Source organism: Ascaphus truei, chromosome 8 (assembly GCF_040206685.1).
Source record: "Ascaphus truei isolate aAscTru1 chromosome 8, aAscTru1.hap1, whole genome shotgun sequence".
Classification (NCBI taxonomy): Eukaryota; Metazoa; Chordata; class Amphibia; order Anura; family Ascaphidae; genus Ascaphus; species Ascaphus truei.
In genome coordinates this window covers 75,934,922-75,962,366 of record NC_134490.1, presented here as the reverse complement: position 1 = coordinate 75,962,366, position 27,445 = coordinate 75,934,922, and the positions used below count along the sequence as shown (strand labels likewise).

At 40.0% G+C, this 27,445-nt stretch overlaps 1 long non-coding RNA gene across 1 annotated transcript; it reads right to left on the bottom strand.

Moving 5' to 3' along the window:
* LOC142500978 (uncharacterized) lies at positions 1–27,341 on the bottom strand. Its single transcript, XR_012803385.1, has 4 exons — positions 26,239–27,341; positions 24,236–24,351; positions 6,293–6,362; positions 1–295 (listed from the first exon to the last, which is right to left on the bottom strand). It is a non-coding gene; the product is annotated as an uncharacterized LOC142500978 (long non-coding RNA).
* Between the last annotated feature and the right edge of the window lie 104 nt (positions 27,342–27,445).

The following is a 27,445-nucleotide window of genomic DNA, read 5'->3' as shown; positions in this document are numbered from 1 at the left end:
ATACTCAATGTACTCACATTTTGTACATATTTTAAAAATGCACATGGGATAAAATGAGGAGGACTGGTGGCTCCACTGGAATTGCTTCCGTGGGTCTGTGTCTTTTGTGCTGACACCGTCGGATCGGGGCTGTTTGTGGCGTGGGGCTGTTTGTGGCATCCCTTCCGCTGGTATCGCCCTCCTTCTTTCCCGGTGGACTCCTTCTAGTGTCCTACGTCATTTCCGGTTGGCTTCGATCATGTCAGTTCCAGTTCACTCCATTCGCGTCACTTCCGGTTTTGCTCCGATCATATACCTTTTTGTTAAGAGACAGAACAAGAGTCAGTGCTCACTTAACATGCTATTAAACCTATGTTAAAGAGATCCATATTGGCCATTGTCTTTGCATAACTTTGTGGATTTACGTTAACCTCAGGGAACAAAACATTCATTACTGATTTTGATAACATAACGTTATGAGCCCTGAGTTAACAGAGCTTTGTGGATCAGGGTGTAGGAATGTTCAAACGTGTCTATTGTAGGGTCTCAAATGTATATCGAGACATACATTATTTGTGGTAGAGGAGCAAGAAAAACACACTGTATAAACAGTATGCCATCCATAAATCTAGAACTAAAGAAACTATGTATACTTTTGTATAAGATAATGGGTTGGAAGATAATGTGATTATTGTACCATGCACTCAATAAAAACTTTTTTGGTTGAAAAAAAAAAAAGAAACTATGTAATGACTAAGGGCCCAAAAATGTATATTCTCAGTAATTGGAAAAAGAACATGTTCTAAAGTATTAGGGGGTCATTCTATATACTCTAAAGTGGCCATTCGGGCTGTTTGGGGCCAAGAAAACAATGGCGGCAAAAACACTTTGGACCTAAAACAGCTTGAATGGCCACTTTCAAAGTACATAGAATTATCCCCTTAGTTGCCATTTGATGCCTGTATTTAAATTCTGTTGCTATGGAAAGAATATTTGTTAGAGAATTAGCAGCATGTTTATCCATAATCCAATTATTGGTACAGTATGTTTCTTTGCAATTATTTTTCTACAGAATAATTATCAAAATGCAACCAGTTTCGTCCAGGTCCTATAAGTTATTTGTATAAAGAAGGAAAAAAAAGGTTGGCATTTTATCCTCCTGAAAGTTTGATTCCCTCCAGTGTCTGAAACTCTCTCAAGAATATTCTGTTTGATGTTTTTTAACCAAAGCATATTCCCTTCCCTCTCCTACCCCAAAGCCATGTGCATTAAAAATAAGTTTGTCATGGGGGATTTCATCAAAGATTTCTGGAATTTTAAATAAATAATGTTATATGAATCACCATTATAAGCTTCATACTGTATCTTCCGTCCAACATCAAGAAAGTTAACTTGGCAGAATCCTTCCAGATTATGTATGATGCTGATCATCTCTTGTCAAATTATTTCTGTGCTATAAACTTGCATATTGAAAAAGTTTAAATGTTTCCTGCATTATCTTAAAATGAATATCCACTCTGTTACGGTCTTACACATTCATTAATGCTTCATAATGTTGTATTTGTTCCATTTTTTCAAGGGCATCTTGTATTGTGTGCAAAAAAAACAGTTGTTACGATTTGCACCGTTAAAAGTAACTTTGGCAGAATAAGCACCGTACTGTGAGTTTGCAAACGCAAGAACATTTGTAGTTTTTGGTGAAAAGAATTTGCAAAAAACGTCAAATCTCTGTTTTTTTGCAGGGTCACATGAGCAACGTGTACAAGGTCACATCTCTGTGATACAAAGTCTTAGGGGCCTATTCTAGTAGCTTCAAAGCGTGCCCTTTAGAAGCAGATACAGTATGCATGCTTTGCTATTCTGTGAGCCCTTATCGCATCTCCCATCCCTGTATTATCAGCTTTTTAGAAGCTGTTTCTCTGAAAATCCGATCGGTTTGTCAAAAAAGCATCAAACTCGCGCCCACAACAGCTATTCTCGCAGCTCTGTTATGCAAGCGCTTCTAAAACTTTGCATTTCTTTAACAAGGCCTAACGGGGGGCGAGATCGGTACTGCAAGTTACATCCAGAGCCTGAAATATGGGTTTGACTGAGAGAGCAAAACACATAAATCAGACTCGGGATGGAGTTAGCACCAGCTCCGGTTATTACATTTCTAGAATGGCTGGATTGGCTGTTTAACCATGCGATTTGTCACTTTTTTTTAAAAGCATTTTAAAAGAAGTCATTTGAAATACCATTTTTTCCCTCAAATTTCATTGTGCTTCTTGTGAACATGCCAAACCGTGCGGTTTGGTAATGACAACTTTGGAGCTACTAGCATAAGCCCCAATGACTTTCTCTCAACAATTTATTTATTTATTCTAAACTGCATATGCACATTATAGGGCCTATGCACTAAGCTCCGATGAGTCACTTATCGCCACCTTATCACCAAAAAAGGCTACTGCTATTCAGTAAGCCCCGATAAGTCAGCGATAAGGGAGCTTTTCGCCCCAAAATTTTGCAGAGAAAAAAAATCTCCAAACGTGCGGCGATAAGCCACTTATTGCCAGCTTTTCAAACTCGTGCAATTCTAGTAGCTCAAATTAGCTTATCGAGGCTAATCGTGCTCTAGAATTGAGATTTCTCTCAAAACCGTCTCACCAGGAAAAGTTGGTAAGAGGGTGGTGAGAAGTGGCGAGACGGGACTTAGAAACAAAATGCATTTTTCCTGCATCGGATTGATGCCGGGGGTCTCCGGATCTGATATCCATTAATATCAGCACCGGAGACCCTCTGCATCAGTCCAATGCAATAAAAATGCATTTACAGTCAACTCCATTACCTGGGGGGTGAGTGAAGCGGGTACTTGGGCCTTCATTCACTCATCTGCCCACAATAAACATTACAATATATACTAACCACAAATACACAACCCACCCCCTCTGCCCCCACATAAAACCATAATTGAATTTTTTATACACAGGATTTATACCAGAGGCCATTGGGTGTCCCCGGGTGAACCTCACTTGTGTCTATGGGCCTCCAGGTGGTCCCCGCGGGTGACTGGAGGACCTTGAGTTGTTCCGAAAGGTGTGTGGGGGCCCTCGGGTGTTCCCTGTGGGTGTCCGTGGGTTCTCAGGTGGTCCTGTCGGTCCCCGCTGGCCTGCGGTACCAATCCTGTATCAAAACATTTAATTTAGCATACATTGCAATAAATAACCCCCCCTCCACACACACACACATACGGTACAGTAATGGGCAAAATAACTATTATTCCGATATGGATATAGCTCATTTGCCCATTATTAAATCAAACATTAGGCAGGCAGCATACCCCTGCCATTATGAAGAGTCGTGGTACTTGCCGTAGTCAGGGGTTGGAGAGGAGAGAGTAGTCGTAATCCGTAGCCGTAGTCGAGGAGAGAGCGGGAGTCCATAAGAAAGCCGAGGTCCAGGGGCACAAAAGAGAGAAGTCCAGGTATGAGCAGGGGTCACAACGAAGGTCAGACAAGGCACAGTAACAGCAAGCATCAAGCATGGATACACAAACAGGAGTTTATTCTCAGCCAGTAGCCTTGGGGCTGACTGAGCCTATAAAGGACTGAGGGCCAATAGGAAGGTAGCAAGAGGGAGGTGATTACACATCGGCTGTTTGTTGATGTGGTAGAAAGGTCACGGGTATCAGGTGAGGAGCAGTTGAGGTTAATGTTGTTTACAGCACGCGTGCGGGTGCATGAGGAATGCGGCCTGTCCCCCGGGGGTTGAGTCACGGGAATGGAGTAGAGAGGCCGTCCCTCCAGAGAGTTGTCTCCCTGCAGTGCGGCGTGTTCACGTGGACAGCGCTCTGCGCATGTCCGCCATGATGGGGGGTGACGTGTCTGAGGGGCGTGGCCTGGCCCCGATTCTGACATTAGCATATGGCTCAAACTTTGGTAGCCAGCTAACATTGGCATACGGCGTTAGCCATATTGTATGGAAGATGCCAGGTATACATTGCGATGACATATTAACACCATAATATCTTGGTTGACCAAATCTGTTGTGTCATAAGTAATGGTGGCAATCGCATGTTACATCAAGCAATCTGTGATGCCATTACAGGTCATCTGCGACAGCCCAGGCCCCTTAAAAATGATAGGGCTCTCGCAGAAGATCAGAAGTTGTATAAGTGGTCAAAAAAAATTTCAGGGACCAGAAGATATATGATGTCTAGAGGAACAGATGAAGAAAAGAAGATTAAAGAAGAAATACAGCTCCACCCAGTTATAACGCAATCGTCTACAACTACGCTACGTCAGTCAAGATGAGAATCCCTAGTTGCCAGGCCATAGATGGCCTCAGATTACATTGGGCCTGGATTGATTTGGTTGTTTGATTTTTCTTGGGGTTTTTCATGTCTTTTTGCCATCAGGCATAGGGATTGTTTTTCATGTTGATGGTTTTGTGATTTTACTTGTTGTATGGTTTGTGGCCATCGGACCTGTGGAATGTATTTTTTATGGTTGGACATCGGCCGTTTTGGGGGAATGGCTCTGGGGGTCCCATTGCCCTGAAGATGGTAGCCGTTTACTAAGATGGGGCAAGTCCAAAAATATATGCTTAATATATACTTTTTCAGGTACCCATTGAGTGCCATTGTGGCTACCTAGACTATATATGAATGGCCCCCATTTGGAACCAATATATATCGCTTAATGGGTTAACTGTGTGGGCTCACTCACATTTCTTCCCTTCCCATCATGTGATGTGGGATGACAATGCAGAAGGGATTGCCACTACCCAGTATCTTTTGTGACAGTGATGTCGCCATAGGGAGATAGAGGAGTATATATAATTCCACTCAATGTTCTAGAAAACAGGTTCTTCAGAATTGTATCCAATGGTGGATTTGGATTCATCTGCGCAGGTTGAAACTGTAACAGTCAGCAGATTTCATATGGTGGAACGGATTTTGAATGGCAAATTCTAAAGAATACGGGAAACGGATTTGGACTGGTTCGTCCCTCTCTGGTGGTGGCAAAATGTTTATGTGAAATTTAGAGGACATAATATATAATTCTCCCACTTGCCTAGCAACGTAAGCTGCTGAACAAGTAGCAATCTTGAAATACAACTTAATGTTTATTACACACCAATTTATTTAAGACTTGCTGCATTTGCAACATCAAGTCTAAGTAGCTTATAATGGCAATGGGAGTTTAACTGTTCTTGCATGTCTTTGCACGTTCAGACACATCATATTTCATCTCTAATCTCATAAGATGTATGCCCACTTCTATTTTTATGTCTATCTTGTTCCAAAGGGTCTTAGGGAAACACATTTCAGACTTATAATTGTCTGTTATCTAAAAATTTGGGTACCATAATATGACCCACATTTTTTTAGAACCTATTCTAATGAGCTGTACATTTATTGTATTGTATTATATGTCTTTATTTATAAAGCGCCAAAAGTGTACTCTGCGCTTCACAAAGAATACAGTACATGGAATTATAATAATACAATAAGTGCAGCAAAATCAGACAATAGGAAAGGAAATCCCTTACCCGAAGAGCTTACAATCTAAGAGGTTTGATAGGAAACTTACAGAGACAGCAGGTGAGGGAATAAGTGCTGTAGATTGTTGTGCTTGGTCACAATGGGTGGTAGGAGTGACTGAGTGTGGAACAATAGCCACGAGTGCAGGCTATTGGGATGCCTGATTTGTGGAGTGAGTTTTAAGGTTAATCAGTATTAAAATGAGAGGGATAACACAATTTACAGGGGAAGAGATGGCAGGGAGGGGTAGGTGAGATCAGGTGTGTACTGTATGTCTGGGTTCAGGCTTAGGGGAGATCCCAAGCAACAGGAAGGAGTACATAGAGGGTGTGAATTGAGGATTTGTGTGGGTGTTTTTGATTTAGAGGTAAAGAAGTTGTTGTGAGAGAGGTGTATAAATAATGGTGCAGTGGGGAGTGTGGACGTTGGAGAGAACAGAGACATTCACAAAGGAGTGAGGAAACAGTAAACAGAAAAAGCAATAGGGAGGGCATAGTGAGATGCAGGAGGATAGACAGTCCAGGTATTGGAGGATAGGAAGAGTACAAATAATCACAGCTTTTAGAAAGCAAAGATCTCACAGCTGCAAAGTTGTTATTGTGCAGAGTCCAGACTTCCTCAAATCTTCACCTCCAAAATTAACTCTGCCAGACACTTTAAATGTGACACTTAAGATGGGACACAGCCATATGGCTCACAGCCAAGATAGTCTGTCTTAAATACTGTGATCACGTGCAATTGAATAACAATCAAGGGAAGGGTCTGCCTAATCAACTCAAGGAAACATACCCAAATAGTTATCTACATGTTAAGCTCTCTTGCAATTGATAGTAGGAGAATTCAGCTCATGGAAACATACCTGTTTGAAGAAATTAATCAGAACATTAGTCCAGATATTCAGAATACATCCATGATTAAAGATATACTGTAGAAAGAAAACATCCAGAGAACTCCAAACTTAAAATCAATAGGAGCGCCCGACCCGGCTGTCCAGCAGCAAACACCAGTCCCTGGCAGACCTTGCCGGTAGCCGTGTGTATCTTGAAAACTCACTGTGTCTGTGAGTATATGTCTGTTTGTGCATTGGAGGTATTAAAAGGTTTTTAGGTATTGCGCAATCCTCTGCCCCCTTTTTTATCCCTGGTTGGAGTTGCATATACAGGAATACGGGAGTGGACACCGATGACAACACCTGGAGAAAAAGATTCTATCTGAGCCTATCCGGAGACGGCGCACCTCGTGGGGTTCGTGCTGTGCCTGAAACCGCTGGGACTTGGAAGATCACAGATTCTCTCCACTGCATGCTGCCTGCTTTGCATCTAGTAAGTAGGCACGGGTTGAAGCTGTATATGGGGGAATTCATTTGATGAAACAATACTGCGCAATGTTTTGTCCATGGTTTTTATCATACACAACAGGATAACAGTCTGCAGCAAAAAAGGAAAAAAACTCCTCCCGTTTTTCTTCACCAATCTTGGGAACTGAGTCCATTTACCACTAAAACATCTGAAAGCAAGGACTCCACTCTCATCACTTATATCCTTTATTTTTATGGACATTGCTTTTTATAGTAATATTCACAATTATATTGTACACTTTGCGCCAGGTTATTTTCTATATTTGTATATTCACTAGGAAAGTGCCCTCTCTTTTTCTTCTTTCATAGATTTCTTTGGGACCAGTTTCTCCTTGTGGAGAAGGCAGCCTCTGTGTCCTAACACACCACTAATGTGGTTATCTACTATAGCTTGGACTTTTATAAATATAAGTATATTTTATTTGATTTAATACATTGGTGCATATATATTTAATATTATATCTAATATTTAGTGTTCCTTCACTAATTATCATATGCGCTCTAGTATGTCATATTAGGGTACTTTTGCTTAAATTACCAGTAGCGATGTTTTATCTTTTGTCATATCTATCTATCTATCTATCTATCTATCTATCTATCTATCTATCTATCTATCTATCTATCTATCTATCTATCTATCTATCTATCTATCTACACACACACACACACATATATATGTATGTATGTATGTATGTATGTATGTATGTATGTATGTATGTGTGTATGTGTATGTGTATGTGTATATATATATTAAACACAGGTGCAATTAATGAGAAAACCACTAGAATTAACTGGATTAGAGTAACAGAGACAAGCCTTAAATTACAATATGAATTGAGTCACTAAGTTGGACGTTGAATCTGTGCTTATTTGCCTACTATATGCTGGTGATGGTGACCGTGAAATCTTCCAGCAGATGGATGACCATTACAAATTATAAATAAAACTGGAGACACTACTAAGTTGAAAGTCAGTCTCTTTCTCGCTGTCTGTTTGGGTTGACGATATGTTCCATCCGCACACAATACTATAAGCATCTCTACAAAATGTGTTATATATTTTATAGCTAAGAAATATTTACAAACTAAAAACACACAAAAGGAAAAATCCAATTAAACTTTAAATTGTATTTGATGTTTAGAAGACCTGTAAAGCTTACATAAGCTGACTTTATAGAGAACTGAATTCTAATTTTCATATTCAGCAGGGTTTAGTTCAACAGCAATACTATTTTTCTCTTTCATGCTCTACATACTGCTAAGGTGACTTCCATGGGCCCGAATTACAATGCCTAAATACAATTTTGCTGCAGTTCAAATTATTCTGACTTCCAAATGCTGGAACAGAAGCTTCACAAACGTTCTCTGCAGATTTAATAATGTAAGAAAGAAACAAACTAGTCAACACAGTTCACCACTGATACAAAACATCATTCGCTTAAATGTGTTTGCAGAATATTCTTGTCAGCTACAATATTGGGCACTCAGGACAAAATAAAAACAATAAAACACTTTGTAAAAAAATGTCATGTAAACTAAAGTAACGATAAAGTGTTTAATGTGTTCCATGTCATGGGAAGGATCTGCAGAGCTCATTTAAATTTGACCTTTGTATTAATATGCTAAAACAGCAAGCTATGTGAGGATTTCAGCTAAGATGGATCTTACATCAAGTTTCTCTACTAAAAGGGCATGGCTAAATCATTGAGTTACATTTCTCACGAGCCAAGAGCTATTTTTCACAACTGAACTATGAACATTTGAGTAAACTGGAATATTAAATAAATAAGTACAAGGGAATATCTTATACACTGTATGAAGTATTTCTTTAGGGTGTTTGTATGAATGCAATTTTGGCACAAAACCAGGGCATTTTCATCCTGCCCCTATGTATCAATGAATCTTGCTCCAACTTTGCCCCTTCTGCCGTAGCTTGCGACTTAGGGAGTGTCAGAAGGAGAACTTGGGGAGGAGTTACATGGCACAGATATTCCAACAAGATGTATTACATTCACCATCTCTCAGCACCATACTATTTCCCTTTTATGTGCCCCATACAAATCTCTATCTGATGTGGAGTAAGTCTAATATTCTGCATCAGATGTAAGAAACTGTTCAGAGCATCTCACTTTAATATTTAGTTACGTCATGTATTGTGTCAAGATGGAGAACGCAATACCTAAGGTCTTCTCCAAATGAAACATTAGAAATTGAAATTTAGATTTGAATCATTGAAGGGGAATGTGTGGAACAATTGCAAACAAAAGATGATTTCGCCTCTTTTTTTAACAAATTGGATAGTCTATTATTTTCTGAGACAAAACAAATAGTGGGATGTGGTAACTATAGAAAAATATCTCCAAACTAATAGAATCCCTAGAGAGCAATATATATATATATAGATACTTGCCCAGTTATGGGGTGCCGGTATCTCCTATACATTGAAATGTCACATGACCGGGACATTTCAATGCATAGCAGATACCGGCACCCCATAATGAGGCCTGTATCTCAGGAAGCAGGGGATCCCTGGGCCTGAAAACAATGTGGTTCTGCCCCGGAGACCCCCTGTTCATATACACAAGTAATAAAATTGTAATTACATTTTTTTTTATTTCGACCGAGATTTGCGCAGAGAAAGGCGGCTTTCTCTCTCTGCAGCAAAATCAACTTGCCGAGTGAGCCCTTTTCAGGGGGGCCGATCATCTCGTCGACGGCTACTCGCCATGTTTGCAAATGTTACCATCACTGGTATTCTGAGCTTTCTGCATACTGTACCGTGATAGCAACGCTGTCAAAAACGGCAAATTAAAAATCGTGGCGATTTTTTTCTATCGGACTTTACTGCATGAGGCCCATTGTTTTAATTTGGAAATGAGATGATATCCGTCTCAGGGGCGTAGCTATGGCCCTGGGGCCCACATTCTTGGGGGCCTGTTGTGGTGCAAATACTTGTCACGCATGCGCAATCAGCAAGTGCCAGTCACAAATGTGCAGTCAGCAAGTGCCAGTCGCACATGTGCAGTATGCAAGTGCCAATTGCACATGCGCACTAGCAGGATCAGCCGGCATGCCGATTGCACATGTTTAGCTACAGTACACCACTGGTCCTTCTAAAAAGTTTTATTGAGTATTTGAATATAAATGAACTAAACTTATATTTTACTTCAACTTTACAAACCACCAAATAGCGTTTCTAGATCTGCTAATGTATTTCAAGAATGTGGTTAATACAAAAACATATTTTAAAGAAGTTGATTGCAATAATTTTATTTTGAATAACAGTTGCCATCATAAAAGATGGCTGTCATGTATACCTTATTGTATTGTATGTCTTTATTTATATAGCGCCATTAATGTACATAGCGCTTCACAGTAGTAATACACGTGGAAATCAAATAAAAAACAGATAATATAAACAGGTCATGGGAATAAGTGCTTCAGACATAAAAGTAACATTAAGGAAGAGGAGTCCCTGCTCCGAGGAGCTTACAGTCTAATTGGTAGGTAGGGAGAACGTACAGAGACAGTAGGAGGGAATTTTGGTAAGTGCGTCTGCAGGGGGCCAAGCTTTATGTATCATGTGTCCAGTATAATCCACAGTGCTATTCATATGCTTCTTTAAGCAAGTGTGTCTTATGGTGGGTCTTAAAGGTGGATAGAGAGGGTGCTAGTCGGGTATTGAGGGGAAGGGCATTCCAGAGGTGGCAGTAAGTGAGAAAAGTTTAAGTGCGGGGAAGTAAGTGAGAAAGGTTTAAGGCGGGAGAGGGCTTTAGATACAAAGGGGGTAGAAAGAAGACATCCTTGAGAGGAAGGACAGTTCCGTAGAATTGGAAGGAACTGTTTAAATATGGAGACTTTAAAGCCAAGCATCTAATAAGCTATGATTCTAAAACAAAAGAAGGAAGAAAAGCCCCCAATAAATGTGATCCCTTGTATAACACAATTCAACAAATTTAATTAAATTAATAACAAGGTGAAAAGACACTGTTTTAAAGGAGCAATACAAGCAATATCCAAAAATTTTTTTAATAAATCAGTTCTGTAGTAGAGGCATACCCCGCATTAATGTACGCAATGGGTTCAGAGCATGTATGTAAAGCGAAAATGTACTTAAAGTGAAGCACTACCTTTTTCCCACTTATTGACGCATGTACTGTACTGCAATCGTCATATACGTGCATAACTGATGTAAATAATGCATTTGTAACAGGCTCTATAGTCTAGCCGCTTGCGCACAGCTTCGGTACAGGTAGGGAGCCGGTATTGCTGTTAAGGACGTGCTGACAGGCGCATGCGTGAGCTGGCGTTTGCCTATTAGGCGATATGTCCTTACTCGCGAGTGTACTTAAAGTGAGTGTCCTTAAACCGGGGTATGCCTGTATTAGATAATACTTATTACATTGTTTTTATTCATCTCTTAATTCCATTTTTAATGAGTTTAATATACTGAGTATTCTTTGATTTCTTTAACAGGTTTTAGCACACTTCCCCAGCAGTGCAAAATATTTGCAACACTGCAAATATTCCCAGCAGTTTGAGCTGCAAACTGTGAAAATAGATAATGTTACCATATATAAGAATACATTGTAGCTGCTGAGTTACACTGACTGAAGAACTGATTGAAATTGCAAGGCAGCTATTAAGTGAACCCTGGGAAGCAGCCAATCGATCACAGGATAATGAATCAATCGGCAGCTTAGGTAATTCGTTTTCAATGAAGGTAATCAAAGAATGCATATATTAAAACAAAAAAAATAAAAAAAATTCAAAGTGCTGCTTGAATTGTCTCTTTAAAACAAGGGAAGTTTTTTAAAGTATGTTTTTACTAGGTGAACCACAATTGGTGCCGGCAAAAGCAAAGAATGTAAAAGATAAACTAGCACCAATCGTTTTAAAAAGACGATCAAATATATACACCAATGGATGGCTAACGGGTAAACCAAACTGATTTTCCTGATGTGACAAATGTATACCTGGCAAATTCGGAAAGAAAAAAACTGATCGCTTTCAATCCTTCGCTAAAAAAGAGAGAGCTCAACAATGCTGAGCTCTATCAATGGTAGGAGTGTCCATCTAGTGTACATGCTCACGCGGCCCTGCAGTCTACAATATGTGGGACGCATGGTTTGCCCAATTAGAATTTGAATCCTTACACATTCACAACATCACACTAGGGTTCAAGTCCCATAATGGCTCCCTCCATTAAAGAAAATTCCGGAGTTCAGACTCTTCATATCTGAATGACTTCGGTATTGAACAAGTTCAATGTAATTGGAGAGGGGGCAATAGGGTTACAGAACAATCTCAGCAAGAATCTTTTTGGATTCATTGACAGTATACTGTAGTATACTGTATACTACAACCTCATGGATTAAATGTGGAATTCGACCTTAATGCTTTTTTAAATTTAATTATCTCTGGGAACCCTATGTTTGTACGGGTTTTATCCTACATCTTGGGACTGGCTTGTATTTCATTTTATATTTTATTATTATAGATACAGTACACTAGAGACCCATTTTATGCCATTGCTCATGGTTTTGTATGTTCGTATCAATCAGTGGGGACTCATTTATTTGTGGTGCAATATTTCAAGCCTTATTTCACTTTTAGAGATTCATCAATAATTTTTAGAAGGGTTTTCAAATATTTTATACTTTTTGTAAATAAGTATTTTCAAGGAATAATTTGTATATATTTGTAGAGCTCTTCTCTTGTTTGATACAGTACTCTAGTCCCTAATTTTATCCTTTGTACCCACTTTGCAGATATAGTTACAATTTGCAATTTGGAGATTTTATGGTATGGATGGAGCTATTTCTGAATAGATAATGTAGCTCTGACAAATTGATCTGTATGAATATCAAAAATATTTGTTAATATTGTATGTTCTATGTACAAATATATTAAAATGTAGACATCTAGTTCAGATGAAATGAAATAATGAAGGGACATTGCCTGCCGAGGTGTAATTACGTATAGGTCAAGGAGCTTACACTCCTTTTAAGATAAAATATCTAAAAGCTATTGTGGTATATATCATGTGCTATGTAGGTGAATTGCAGCAAAATCTTTATTGTTGTTTGTTTTTTGTGTATTTCATGCATGTTCTGTCAAACTGCATGTTTAGTTATTTGTAGAAGCCCAGTGATTCTTGCATCATTGCTAAGAGCATTAATAGACATTGTGCATGTGCGGACAGCAGCACAGGTGAACTAAATCAATTGTAACTCAGGACTACTTAAGAATGGGCACTGCTCAATAGTATTATTATACCCCTGATGAAGAGAGACTGACTCTCGAAACGCGTAGGGTTAATCCTACTACCTCTGCAGAAGCCCTAGTCTCTACAGCGCACTACAACTGAGACTACAGACAGAAGTTAGCTGATCGGTGAACACCAGAACCGGCATTCGTCACATCCCGCGAGAGTTGTGAGTGAGAGCGGGGAGAGAAGCCCTTTGCTTTAGACACAGACTGGATACAGCTTGGCGTGGGAAGCACCGAACACTGACTGCCATCAGCGGTGCACACCACTGATCGGGAAGCAGTCTTGCCACAGCACGCATCAGAAAGCGGTTTTGCCACGAATGAGAAGGGATACTCTCTAACATTATCCACCGCCAGCTAACATCTTCTGTCTAGTAAGTAGGGCATACACTCAGTGGAGCAGAGAACTGTTGGATAATTGAAGGGATATTGTATCCATTTGTTTGATATATTTTTAATAAATGTGCTTTTTATTTAGCATTACCTACCTGTCTTGTCTCTGAGGCTTCTACACAGTATTGTTTTCGAACATGTCTGTTTATTTTGTTGTGTTCATCATACAGTATTACTGTATGCTATGTGTTTTTTTTTCTTTTATTACATGCACCTGATATATAACCATAACGAACATCGTTGGAAACAACAAGGACATTTGTCTTGCTTCATATCATCAAATGGTTATATATCTATTTTCTCTTAAATTATATTGGCGTTTCCTTTATTGAGCGTACAATATAAGGCACCGAATTTATCTTTATTCCATATTGTCTATACCGGACCAGGTGGTCAGTGTTTTTAAAAATTTGGCAGCCGCCCTTCACCAAACTATATGTGATCATTAAGGGATTTCATCTACCAATTGGTTTGGCTTTTTACTATTGTCAGTGCTACCTTATCTCTTCTTTGTCCAAAGTACAGATTAATGTTCTCTTTTCTGGCAGTCATTTTTTTCTAATTTAAATAAATTAGAAGGCCAGGTTTTAGCTGAAATTACTACAGTATCCCTAGAAATCATGCATCAAGTGTATCAAACATTTTTCTTGCATTTAACAGAGACACTAAGGGAAAAGAATGTTAAATAAATAATGGTTTACGTGCCCTTTTTTTAAACACAGAATCACTAATCTTACAATTATTGTCACAAACTGGAACTCAAACAAGCATCGAGGAGAGAGGAGAGAGGAATTAAACGAAGGATATGCTTTTGTGATTTAGTGCAGTTAAAAGCTGGCCAAAGCCAGTATCAGCGTTCCCTTATAATAAAATATTAAAACGTACACATATCTCTTCTTTCTATCAGCCATATAAACTCACCTACTCTTCAGTGGAGGGTGATGTATAGACTGACAATGAGGTGTATACCTTTTATACTAATTGGAGAATTGGTAGGAGTTCCATCCTGAAGGGAGGAGCCACACACCTCCAAGGAACTGCTCAGTAAAGCAGAAACCAGGAGAGCCAATAATCTATACCTATGACGCAATGTATCCGTACCACTATAATGAAATGCCCTTATGGCATATGCAGCATGGAAAAGAATGGCCTAACATTTGTGGAAGGCTATAGATATTACCTGGGCTCCTCATTTTAGAAGTATGCTGCTGGTAAAGGATTGGCCATACATACTGTACATGGAAAACAAAGAACAGATCCTCTGCAAGGGGAACAAGGAAAGGAATAAAGTGGAAAATAAAAAGCATGTGATATATAAAACTAAATTAAAATATGAAATATACATAAAAGTGTGTGTATATATATATGCAATACGATACCGCGTTAAAACGAAATCAGAGGCAGCACTCCAATGGATAATCAAAAAATATATTGTGAGTTACCAAGACACCATAACTGACGTTTCGGACCCGTCTGCGGACCGAAACGTCGGTTATGGTGTCTTGGTAACTCACAATATATTTTTTGATTATCCATTGGAGTGCTGCCTCTGATTTCGTTTCAACGCTGTATCGTATTGCCTATATATATTCTACAGGATTTGCACCCACTATATTGACTATTTTCGACCGAGTGCCTGCTGTTCCTTGCTTTATTATATATATATATATATATATATCCCTATGGACAGAAAATATAAAATATAAATCCCTTCTAAATACTGTACAAAAAAGCGGAATCTTAAAATGATGAACTAAGCCAAACAGAGCAGGATGGCAACAGGAATAAAAAATTGGAACTAATAGAAATCAAACCAAATACTGGAATCAAGACTCATTGATTCCTCTGGGGGACATAGTATCCAGTTTGGATATCCAGAACGTTTCTCTTTTGGAGAGGGATCTGAAACTGTGTCCCCCACCCCGCCAAAAAGAGAAAAGGGAACATATACAATACCCATAACTCTGAGATTGCCAGAATCCTTCTGATGTGGTTCCAAAAAAATGTCTAGAGACACTATGATTCATGTTTCATTTAATATTACGAGGATGTTCTAAAAACCTAGTGCTATAGGCACGTTTAGTGCGTCCCACATATTGTGGGCCACAAAAAAAAAAGTATGTATACAATGTAAGTGCTCAAACAACTAATGTGTCCCTTTATTTTAAAGGATTCACCTGTCGTATTGGAACAAAGGGTATTTTCAGTGGCCAGATGCTTAGACGTCAAACATGTACTCCTTTCACAACAAAAGTTGCCTAATTTGCCAGAAGAATTAGAAAAGACTAAAGATTTGGTTTTAAAATATTACTTGGAGCCAAGATACTCTGAATATTCCTTGCTTTCGTGAAGACAAGTTGGGCAGTGGTAGGTAGATGTAAAGGTAGGTGGAGAGGGTCACACAAAAGAATCTTCCAATGTTTATTAAGAATTTTTTTGGATAGATTGTGCCGATTAGTTATATTTAGTCACAAATGTAAGTGATCCTTGGTGGTTACCTACCTCAGTCCCTGTGCCCAAACCAGGTTTGAATAACCTAGAAGGTATATCTCTATTTAACATTTCATTTGGCCAACAATTTTTCTCTATTCATAAGTCTAAAGGTGTTGAAGAGTTCCATAATGTTATGACTATCATAGCCTTTAGCAATAAATGTGTTTTTAAGAATCTCACATTATATATACATATGTGTGCGGGAAGCACACAGGCAACTCTCTGATTCAAAGTATTACACCCAACTGCAGGAGGATCCAACTAGAAAATACATGCGAGAACTCAACAGGATCATTAAAACACTCCCGATCCGCACAAGAGAACAAATTCTGGACCTGATACCAGCTAACCCAAAACCTGGCACATTCTACATGCTCCCTAAAATTCACAAAGAGGGCAACCCTGGGCGCCCTATTATCTCTGGATCTGGCACACTTACCGAGAATATTTCTGGCTGGGTGGAGGGCATTCTAAAACCACATGTCAGGAACACACCCAGCTATATCCAGGATACCACCAACCTGCTAAACAAACTGAATGCAATTGGCCCCCTCCCAACAGGAACACTACTAGCAACCATGGATGTAGAGTCACTTTATACCAACATCCCCCATGAGGATGGGATTTCAGCCTGTAGATACTTTCTGGGACCGCAGGAGCCACTCACAGAGACAGTGACTAAATGCATCGAATTTATTCTGACCCATAACTACTTCACATTTGGAAATGACACATACCTTCAGACAACCGGGACCGCAATGGGTACTCGGATGGCGCCACAGTATGCCAATCTGTTCTGCGCAAAACTGGAAAGTGACTTTCTGTCCGCCTGTCACTTGAAACCCCTTACATACCTTCGCTACATCGATGACATCCTCCTGATTTGGACCTCTGGCGAACAGGACCTCCTACAGTTCTATGACAACTTCAATACTTTCCACCCGACCATCAACCTCAAACTCACCCATTCCCCGGATGAAGTACATTTCCTAGACACCACCATTACTATAAAGAACAACCAACTACAGACCTCTGTATACCGCAAACCTACAGACAGAGCCAGCTATTTGAGGGACAACAGCTTCCACCCGACACACACCAAACATGCAACCATCTACAGTCAAGCCATACGATACAACCGGATATGCTCCGACACAGCAGACAGAGACCAGCGGATTAAAGCCTTGAGATCAGACTTTATAAACCGTTGATATAACCACAGAATTGTAGACCAGCAAATTCACAAAGCCACCAGAATACCAAGAAGTGGTCTCCTTGAATACAAACAGAAGGAGACAAGCGACAGGGTACCTTTGGTGGTCACATATAACCCACACCTAGGAGCCCTACGCAAGATCACCAGGAAACTACAACCCATCCTCCAGGAAGATACAAGACTGCAACAGGTCTTCCCTGAAGCACCCTTATTATCATACAGACAACCCCATAATCTCAAGATATTATGGTGAGGAGTAAAGTATTCAGCAGTACAACTGAATGCGGGACAAAACCATGCCAGGACCCAAGATGCAAAACCTGCGCAATGCTCTACACAGCGGACACAATACAAATACCACACAGGAATCGGGAATACAAAATCAGAGGAAGGTTCACCTGTTCTTCCAGCAATGTCGTGTACCTCATCATGTGCATGAAATGCCCAGGGGGCTGCTACTACATAGGTGACACAGGGCACAGGCTAAACAAGAAAATGAACCTGCATCGCCACAGCATCACACGCGGTACAAGAGACAGTCCTGTTGGCGAACATTTCTCTGACTCTGGCCATAAGATGAACGATCTGAGGGCTGCCATACTCAAAGGTAATCTTAAAACCCCGAAAGAGAGACGGTTGCATGAATACAAATTTATACAACTGTTCTGGACACTTAGCAGTGGCCTAAACAGAGATCGAAATTTTATGAGTCATTACTGACACTAGTGAAGTCTCGTCCCATGAGCGCTAAAGGCTATGTCTGTACATACTGTGCAATATGTATGCACACACAGCTGTCTCTCACACATACTAATACTCCTTGTTTTTCCATCCCTATACACCAATAGGGACCACTTAGTATCCACACACACTTTTAGTTGTGCTACAAACTCTCACATTTCCACACCCACCCACACCATTTATATCCACTCCCACTCCACACACACCTTGTGTAAAGCACTGTATACACTGTGGGCTCTCCATTCATTTTTATTCACACTGATACACATACACACTCTTTCTTCACTTGCTTTCACAGTAACCTTTTGACACCTCTAGCCATAAAACACATCCACACAGGGGGAAGGAACAGCACAGATAACATTCCAAGAGACACTGTTTTTAAGTATACCTTTTGCTTCATTCATTGTAACATCGCCGGAAGAAGAGATCAGTGTATCTCGAAAGCTCGCACAAATAAAAGCATTTCGTTAGCCACAGAACGGTATCATCTATTTATTTTTTGATTATATATATATATATATATATATATATATATATATATACACAATTTATATATAAATTATTATTTTTATTATTTTTTATTATTTTATTACATTAAATATTTTAATATATCACATTAACTATATATATATATATAGTTTCCAGTGACATTTCTTATTTTGTTATATATATATCACTTTGTACAGTGTTCGTGTTAATTATTGCTGCTAGTCTGGCATTAGTGTGTATATGTTTTTTAATTGTTAGTGTGTCCCACTGCTCATTATTAGAATCTTTGCCATTTTTTCTACTTTGACTCTGGGTTCAGATTTTTGAAGTATTTAAAAACAACTTTTACTGATAGTGGACATGTGCAGGGGGTCTTCGGAGCTGAAGCGCGTTGGTTTCAGCTCCGGGGACCCCGTGCTCCCCGAGATACAGGCCCCTTTATGAGGTGCCGGTATCCCTCTGCGTTTAAAGGTCCGGATCACGTGACCGCGACCTGTAAACAAAGCAGAGGGATACCGGCACCCCAAAAGGGGCCTGTATCTCGGGGAGCACGGGGTCCCCGGAGCTGAAACCAACGCGGTTCTGCTCCGGAGACCCTCTGCATATCTACACTATCAGTAAAAAACACACATCAATAAAGACTCGTTCCTTACCTTGGCGGCTATGTGCTACGGTAATGAAGTAGCATGAATGTATTTTCTATAATACTGTACAGTGAGCAGGGGGTTCCCTGAGCTGAACCACATTGCTTTGTGGAGCAGGGACCCCCTGCTTCCCGAGTTACAGGCCCCGGTATGTGTCATCGGGTGGCAGTGTCGCCGCCATGTTTATAGCGTTCCCGCAACAAATATGGCGTCCACACTGTAACCGATGGCCCAAACCGGGGCCTGTAACTCGGGAAGCAGGGGGTCTCTGAGCCACAAATAAATGCGCTTCAGCACAGGGGGCCTCCTGCTCCCGCACAATATTATTAAAATACATTAATGCTGCTTCATTACCACAGCGGATAGCTGCTAAGGCAATGAAGGGGTTAACGCATAGTAGCATGTTTATTGGGGACAAATGCCCCCAATAAACATAGCAGCAATGCACAACATACAATACAGTAATGGGCAACAGTACTATTATCCACAAAAGGATAATAGTGCAGTTGTCCATTTATAATACATACACACTAATAAAGACATTAAATACATGTAGCACTCACCCATGTACGGCTGCCACGATGAAGGCCATCCTCATCTTCATCCTGCCCATGCCCCATCCGCTTCTGCAAAACAGACACAATAATTAAAACATTCTATGTAATGTCCCCTAACCCCTTAATCACCATAACGGTTATTAACCGCTACAGTCATTAAGGGGTTAACCCACCATCACCCACATACCCTCCCCCACTAACCCCCCCAACCCTGAGGCCCAACCACCCTCACCCACTATCCACAGGGGAGTACTACCAAATACCCTTGGGACCTATACCCCCTCCCCCAGCACATACAGTACAATAATGAGCCAAATAATTATTATCCACATAGGTATAATACATTATTTGGCCATTATTAAACACATTCAATACGGTAATAAAGTGATTTAAATTGTACTAACCTCATCAATAAGAAGTCTCCATCGCCAGCATAATCCTTGGTGTCCGTTGCCAAAATAATAAATAGCCAAAACATTTGAATACCAGTAACATAACACTGAACCCCTTAATCACCTTATCGGGTACTAACCTGAAAGGTAATTAAGGGGTGAAGCCATCCTGCAATGCCAACAACACTTATACATAACATCCTCAATGATTTAAAAACCAATTGCCTAACCAAATCACATTTAATCATTCAATCTGAAGGCTCACATGCCTCTTAAAACATTGCATTTACAGTGTATACATGTAGCATAACATGTAAACTACATGTACACGCTGCAAATCAATGTTAACAATACAATAATCCCACTCAAATCGCCATACATCACAAGAAGTATATTATTTAATCCAATTAACTCACCATCAATGAATTAACACACATCAATTACATCCCTAAACAATTAAAATACCATCCATACCAATTACACAATGAACTAAAGCTATCGTAACAGAGAACCACTTCAAAACATAGAAAAAAGTACACCAACAATTACAATATACTAAAGCAAGGCTTTCCATAACCTACTGTACGGCCTAGAAGCCCAAAACTTACATCTCTCTAATAATAAAATACATTTACCATACATCTATGCATAGCCACAATGATTAACAATACAGAATATCAAGCTTTAACAACAGTATCATTTATTACCCTGTATATATATATATGTAGACATACATACATACATACATACATACAGTGGCAACAAATGATATGCATTTTAAAAAATGAACACATGAAAAAGCATCAAAAAACACAGTTACATTCAATACATTTCTTTCTTAAACTTACCATTACTTGCCCCCACCGACTCCCGTTGATCAGCTTACTCACGAACCAATCCACGACACCATCCACGACACCATCCACGAAAGAATCCAGGAACAGGAAACCATGAAATAAAAAAACATTAAAAATTAAACATTAAAATAATACAACATGACAATCAAGGGTTGTTCTAGTTTTAATCCATGTGAATCTGTATTAAAATACCTTGTTCCGGGGTCTTCTTGGCGTCCGGTGCCACGCCCAGGTCTTCAATCTTCAGGAGGAGGTCCTTCCTCCTCTGCGTCTGTCTTCAAAATGAGACGCCATAGGCTCCTGAAGATTGAAGACCTGGGCGTGGAACCGGACGCCAAGAAGACCCCGGAACAAGGTATTTTAATACAGATTCACATGGATTAAAACTAGAACAACCCTTGATTGTCATGTTGTATTATTTTAATGTTTAATTTTTAATGTTTTTTTATTTCATGGTTTCCTGTTCCTGGATTCTTTCGTGGATGGTGTCGTGGATGGTGTCGTGGATTGGTTCGTGAGTAAGCTGATCAACGGGAGTCGGTGGGGGCAAGTAATGGTAAGTTTAAGAAAGAAATGTATTGAATGTAACTGTGTTTTTTGATGCTTTTTCATGTGTTCATTTTTTAAAATGCATATCATTTGTTGCCACTGTATGTATGTATGTATGTATGTATGTATGTCTTACATATATATATACAGGGTAATAAATGATACTGTTGTTAAAGCTTGATATTCTGTATTGTTAATCATTGTGGCTATGCATAGATGTGTGGTAAATGTATTTTATTATTAGAGAGATGTAAGTTTTGGGCTTCTAGGCCGTACAGTAGGTTATGGAAAGCCTTGCTTTAGTATATTGTAATTGTTGGTGTACTTTTTTCTATGTTTTGAAGTGGTTCTCTGTTACGATAGCTTTAGTTCATTGTGTAATTGGTATAAATGGTATTTTAATTGTTTAGGGATGTAATTGATGTGTGTTAATTCATTGATGGTGAGTTAATTGGATTAAATAATATACTTCTTGTGATGTATGGCGATTTGAGTGGGATTATTGTATTGTTAACATTGATTTGCAGCGTGTACATGCAGTTTACATGTTATGCTACATGTATACACTGTAAATGCAATGTTTTAAGAGGCATGTGAGCCTTCAGATTGAATGATTAAATGTGATTTGGTTAGGCAATTGGTTTTTAAATCATTGAGGATGTTATGTATAAGTGTTGTTGGCATTGCAGGATGGCTTCACCCCTTAATTACCTTTCAGGTTAGTACCCGATAAGGTGATTAAGGGGTTCAGTGTTATGTTACTGGTATTCAAATGTTTTGGCTATTTATTATTTTGGCAACGGACACCAAGGATTATGCTGGCGATGGAGACTTCTTATTGATGAGGTTAGTACAATTTAAATCACTTTATTACCGTATTGAATGTGTTTAATAATGGCCAAATAATGTATTATACCTATGTTGATAATAATTATTTGGCTCATTATTGTACTGTATGTGCTGGGGGAGGGTGTATAGGCCCCAAGGGTATTTGGTAGTACTCCCCTGTGGATAGTGGGTGAGGGTGGTTGGGCCTCAGGGTTGGGGGGGTTAGTGGGGGAGGGTATGTGGGTGATGGTGGGTTAACCCCTTAATGACTGTAGCGGTTAATAACCGTTATGGTGATTAAGGGGTTAGGGGACATTACATAGAATGTTTTAATTATTGTGTCTGTTTTGCAGAAGCGGATGGGGCATGGGCAGGATGAAGATGAGGATGGCCTTCATCGTGGCAGCCGTACATGGGTGAGTGCTACATGTATTTAATGTCTTTATTGGTGTGTATGTATTGTAAATGGACAACTGCACTATTATCCTTTTGTGGATAATAGTCATTGTGCACATTACTGTACAGTATGTTAGGGGGGTATAGGTGTTGTTGGGTTTATATATATATATATATATATATATATATATATATATATATATTTATATATATATTTATATATATATATATATATATTTCTTTAATTATTTATTTATGTAGTTATTGTGGGGCTGGGGTGTGTATTTTTTTAATATTGTGGCTAGTGGGGGTGGGTGAAAGGGGTATTAGCCCCAACGGTGGTAGTTTAGGGCTTGCGGGTGGGTAGCGGGAGGCCTTAACCCCTTCAGGACCGTAGCGGTATTAACTGCTACGGTCGTGAAGGGGTTAAGTGCCCCCGCAACCCCCCCGCAAGTCCTAAACTCACACCCAGGGCCAAATACCCCCCTCACCCATCCCCGCTACCCACAATAACGCTGGCACGGTGGGTTAACCCCTTCATTGCCTTAGCGGTTAGCCGCTAAGGTAATGAAGTGGCTTTTAAATGCCTTTTTCCTGCCTCGGATGCATGCCGGGGGGCTCCGGTGCGGGTATCAGCTCCGGAGACCCCCGGCATCAAACACAGGCAGGAAAAAGGGCTGATTTTTTCTAAGTGTCGCCCTTGCTGATGCTTCTCCTTCAGCAAGTTGCCAACTTTAGTTGGCGGGCTGGATTGGCCATAAAATCTCCAATCTGGCCTGCCGATCAGCACCGAAAAGCTGATCGGGGCTTACTGAATTCAGGCGGGTTAAAAAAGTCCCGATAAGTGGCTTATCGGCAGCCGGGTGGCGGAAAAAATTTTTTCGGAAGAAAAGTTGCCGATAATTCCCACTTATCGGGGCTTACTGAATCTGGAAGGGAAAAAATGCCGATAAACGCCTTATCGGGGCTTACTGCATGAGGCCCTAAGTCTCCACCAGCATTCGGCCTCAGTGGGACCCTCTGCCGCTGGAAACTCAGCCGCCGACCACTTTGCCAAGATAAGTTAATTTAAGGGTGAATATAGCAGTTAGGGTAGGTGTTCACAACCTTTTGTGCTTTAGGGCACACTTGAGAGTTCAGTTGAGAGTGCCGGTCACCAACTAATTAACACGTTCGCTCACACACACACGCAATGCACTTACATTGGGGGCAGGCTCTAGTCCCAATTTCCAGCATGGACCAGCACGAGAGAGAGAGGCACTCAGCAGCTGTCGGTGAGCTACTCAATGGCAGCCAGCGAGCTACAGGTAACTTGTGATCGACGTGTTCGAGACCCCTGATCTACGCTGTATTATCAACTGGTTGGCCAGTCAGTCACGGGTTCCCACAAAAGGCTTGACGAGTGCCACATTGGGGAGCCCTGTGGTAGGGGGTTAAGGATGGAGTTTTGGGGTAAGGGGTTAGGTTTTTAGGGTAGGGGGTAGTGTTAGTATTAGGAGTTAAGATTAGGGGGTTTAAGGGTAAGGGGTAAGCTTAGGGACTCACCTTGGTGGTGATGTGGCCGGCGGCCAGGAGTCCCTGCAGCTAGACGCTGGTGAAGATTCGGTCACAGCAAATTGGCTGCGTGCAAATATCCTAGACCGGAATGGCAGCACTCCAAACTGTATGGTAGATTAAGTGCCTTTAAGTCCAATTACATGCACGATTATTGAAGATAGAAACAAATAGAAAATCAAGCAACAAAGACTTTAAAAAAAAAAACAGCACTGGTGATCAAATAAAATGAATAAACAAATTTTAGTAATCATATAATAAACCTGACATTTCCGTCCCGTCAGAGGGACCTTCCTCAGAATTTCTTTATCCATTGTATTGGATCTCCAGTGTTGTTTTTTCCCCAGTCTGATGGTAGATTTTTTATTTATATATAACTTTATTTCATATAGCGCTTTTCTCCCTATGGAACTCAGAGCTTTTCACAATTACAGCATAGTGCGCGGTACGCAGCACATAAGAAGAAGACAGACAGTCCCTGCCAAGATCAGTTTACAAACTATGTTTTGATGCCTGAGGCACAGGGAGATAAAGTGACTTGCACAAGAAGCTGACACCAGAAATTGAACCAGGCTCCCCTGCTTCACACTCATTGTTTACACAGTCAGCATCTTTACTCACTGAGCCACGTAGATTATATATATATATATATATATATATATCTCAATATAACAAAAATACATTATTTAAGATACACAAATTGAAATATAATGGTTGAGATATATGTATTTTCCTCTCTGGAGGCAGTGATCTCTTGGGAAATGATCTGTGATCCGGTTGGAAATGTTTGTGCCACAATATGAAACCAGAGAACACACAGTAAGGGGCTTATTCTATATCTACTGATACAGCAGATTGGACCATTTCTGTCCAAAATTCCCCTTTGAAATCAATGGGGAAGTTAATCTGATAACAGCCCAATCTGCTGCTTTGGCAGATTTAGACAAGCCCCTAAGTCTGTTAAGGTTTAGATTGATATTAATTCATCTCTGGCCTTTCATATAACAATGAAAAAAATGTAATTCATTCAAATAAATACCTTTTATCTGTGAAAATCCCCTAAATATAGAATTTCATAGATAGGTTATGAATAGAGATGAGCAAAGTTGACCCGCTTTGCCAAATTTGGGGCAAATGTGCCCACGTGCAAATTTTTATTGTATATAGTTTATCATTAAAAAAATTCCACAAGGGTTTAGTTATTTTTTTTTTTTTTTAGTTAATTTCTTCTCTTCTTTTTAAGTATTCACAATCTTCACTAAAAGTGTAGAAAAGCAGGAAAAGGTTACACAGAAAGTTACCAAATTTGGCAAAAGATATGGCTTTACACGGGCAAAATGACACAATTTGCAAAGGTTTCCCCTATCTCTAGCTACTGTATGCCCTTCCTTAGTCTTATCTCCTATTAATGAATATCCACTCCCCAAACAATCTTGCTGAATAATCAGGAATTACAACTTTTACATGAATGGCAAGATAATGTAGATCTGCACACTCTAGATAAGACGACATGGTCACAACCAGCTACTACAAATATCAAATACCTACAATAAAAAATATTGTTATTTAATAACATAATTATTGCTATTGAGCAGGTCCCCTTTGCCTCCCTTTTTTATATATAGAAGTTGGAAGCGGGGGGGCCCCGAAAGCTGAACCATGTTTATTTCAGCTCTGGGGGCCGCTTGTTTCCGGAGATGCTCATCTGGAAGGTTCTGCACGTTACTTTCAGGTTGCTTAAATGTCTGCGTCTGACATTGAGGCTTTTTATTGGCTTTCATAACGCGGGAGACATAAACACCATTACTGTATATGGGAGGCCAAAAAAAAAAAAGACTAATGTATGTTTAAATGCTCCTTTAAACACTGATGTGTAATTATTGGTGTTACAGTATGATGATTTATTATAAATACGTCAAAATCCTGAGACAAATTTGCACATTTTAAGCAGTAAAAAGTGTAATTAAAATGACATGATATGACATAATGCTTACTTTGGTATTTTGTATGTAGCCTTTGGGCTGTAAGCCTTGTATTTCATTTTTGACCTATAAAAAATGCTTGTTGAAGGAGCAATCTTTATTTTCTATTACTGGGTACACAGCCACTCTGCTGCTAAGCACCGAGGTATCTTAATTAAACCCAGTGGAGAAATCTTCGAAGAGATGCACAATGTTATCTTATTTCAGCAGCGCGGGAATACCTCTGCTTCTTCCTACGCTTGCAGTGTTTGAAATTCCAGAGGTGATCAGCGACTCAGCATGATTCTCAGTGGCTTCCAAGCTTGCCTTTTTCATCCTAACCCGTGTGGAAGCTTTTTCTCTATGTAAGCTTAAATGGTCTTGTTCAACATCGTTCAAATACTGCTGCTCATCTTGCTGCTAATTCAGCTTAATTGTTAGACTTGTTAAAGCTCTTATGCAATCTTTTATGTTATATATCGAGCTAGTATAGTCCATATCTTTGCGGTCAATGGCATGCAATTTACCAAGTGGCCTAGAAAGAAGTCATACATCAGAACTCAAAGTGGATCAAGATCAGAAGGGGGAAAAAAAGTAGAATTGAAAAGCAAATCTGATATCAAGAGAACATTTGTTAAAGAGAGCGACCTTACTGATAAGAAAAAAGAGAGTGGGATTTAAAAAAGGGGTTAATTCAATCTAAAATTGAGGCATCCATGCATCAAGCTGTAGAAAAATGTTGGTTGACACACAACGTTTTTCTTTATTGCTGACCCAGTCTTGTTGATATTGGAAGCTAATCTGTTACAGAGAGTATGGGGCACAATCACAGGACAAGGTGCAGAATTTGATTAATCCCATCGTAATATATATATATATATATATATATATATATATATATATATATATATATATATATATATATATATATATATATGTAGCCAGGTCCCCCGAGTATTGCGGACCCCCCCCTCGGGACCCTCACCGCGGCGCTATGGAGGTTAGAGCCGTTCGTGGGGAGGTGCGGGGGCGTGTGCGCGCATAGCGCGGCTCAGGTGCAGGCGGCCGGTTGCCAGGAACGCATGCGGCCGCGTTGTCAGGGCTCGGTCAGGTCCCGGTGCAGGGCGCCGCCATAGGGGATTGCGCACGCATGCGCAGAAGGGATTTCGGCGCGGGGACAGGCAGGGAGGTTCGCGCATGCGCAGGACAAGCGTGGGAACCCTAACCTACCAGGGAAGGC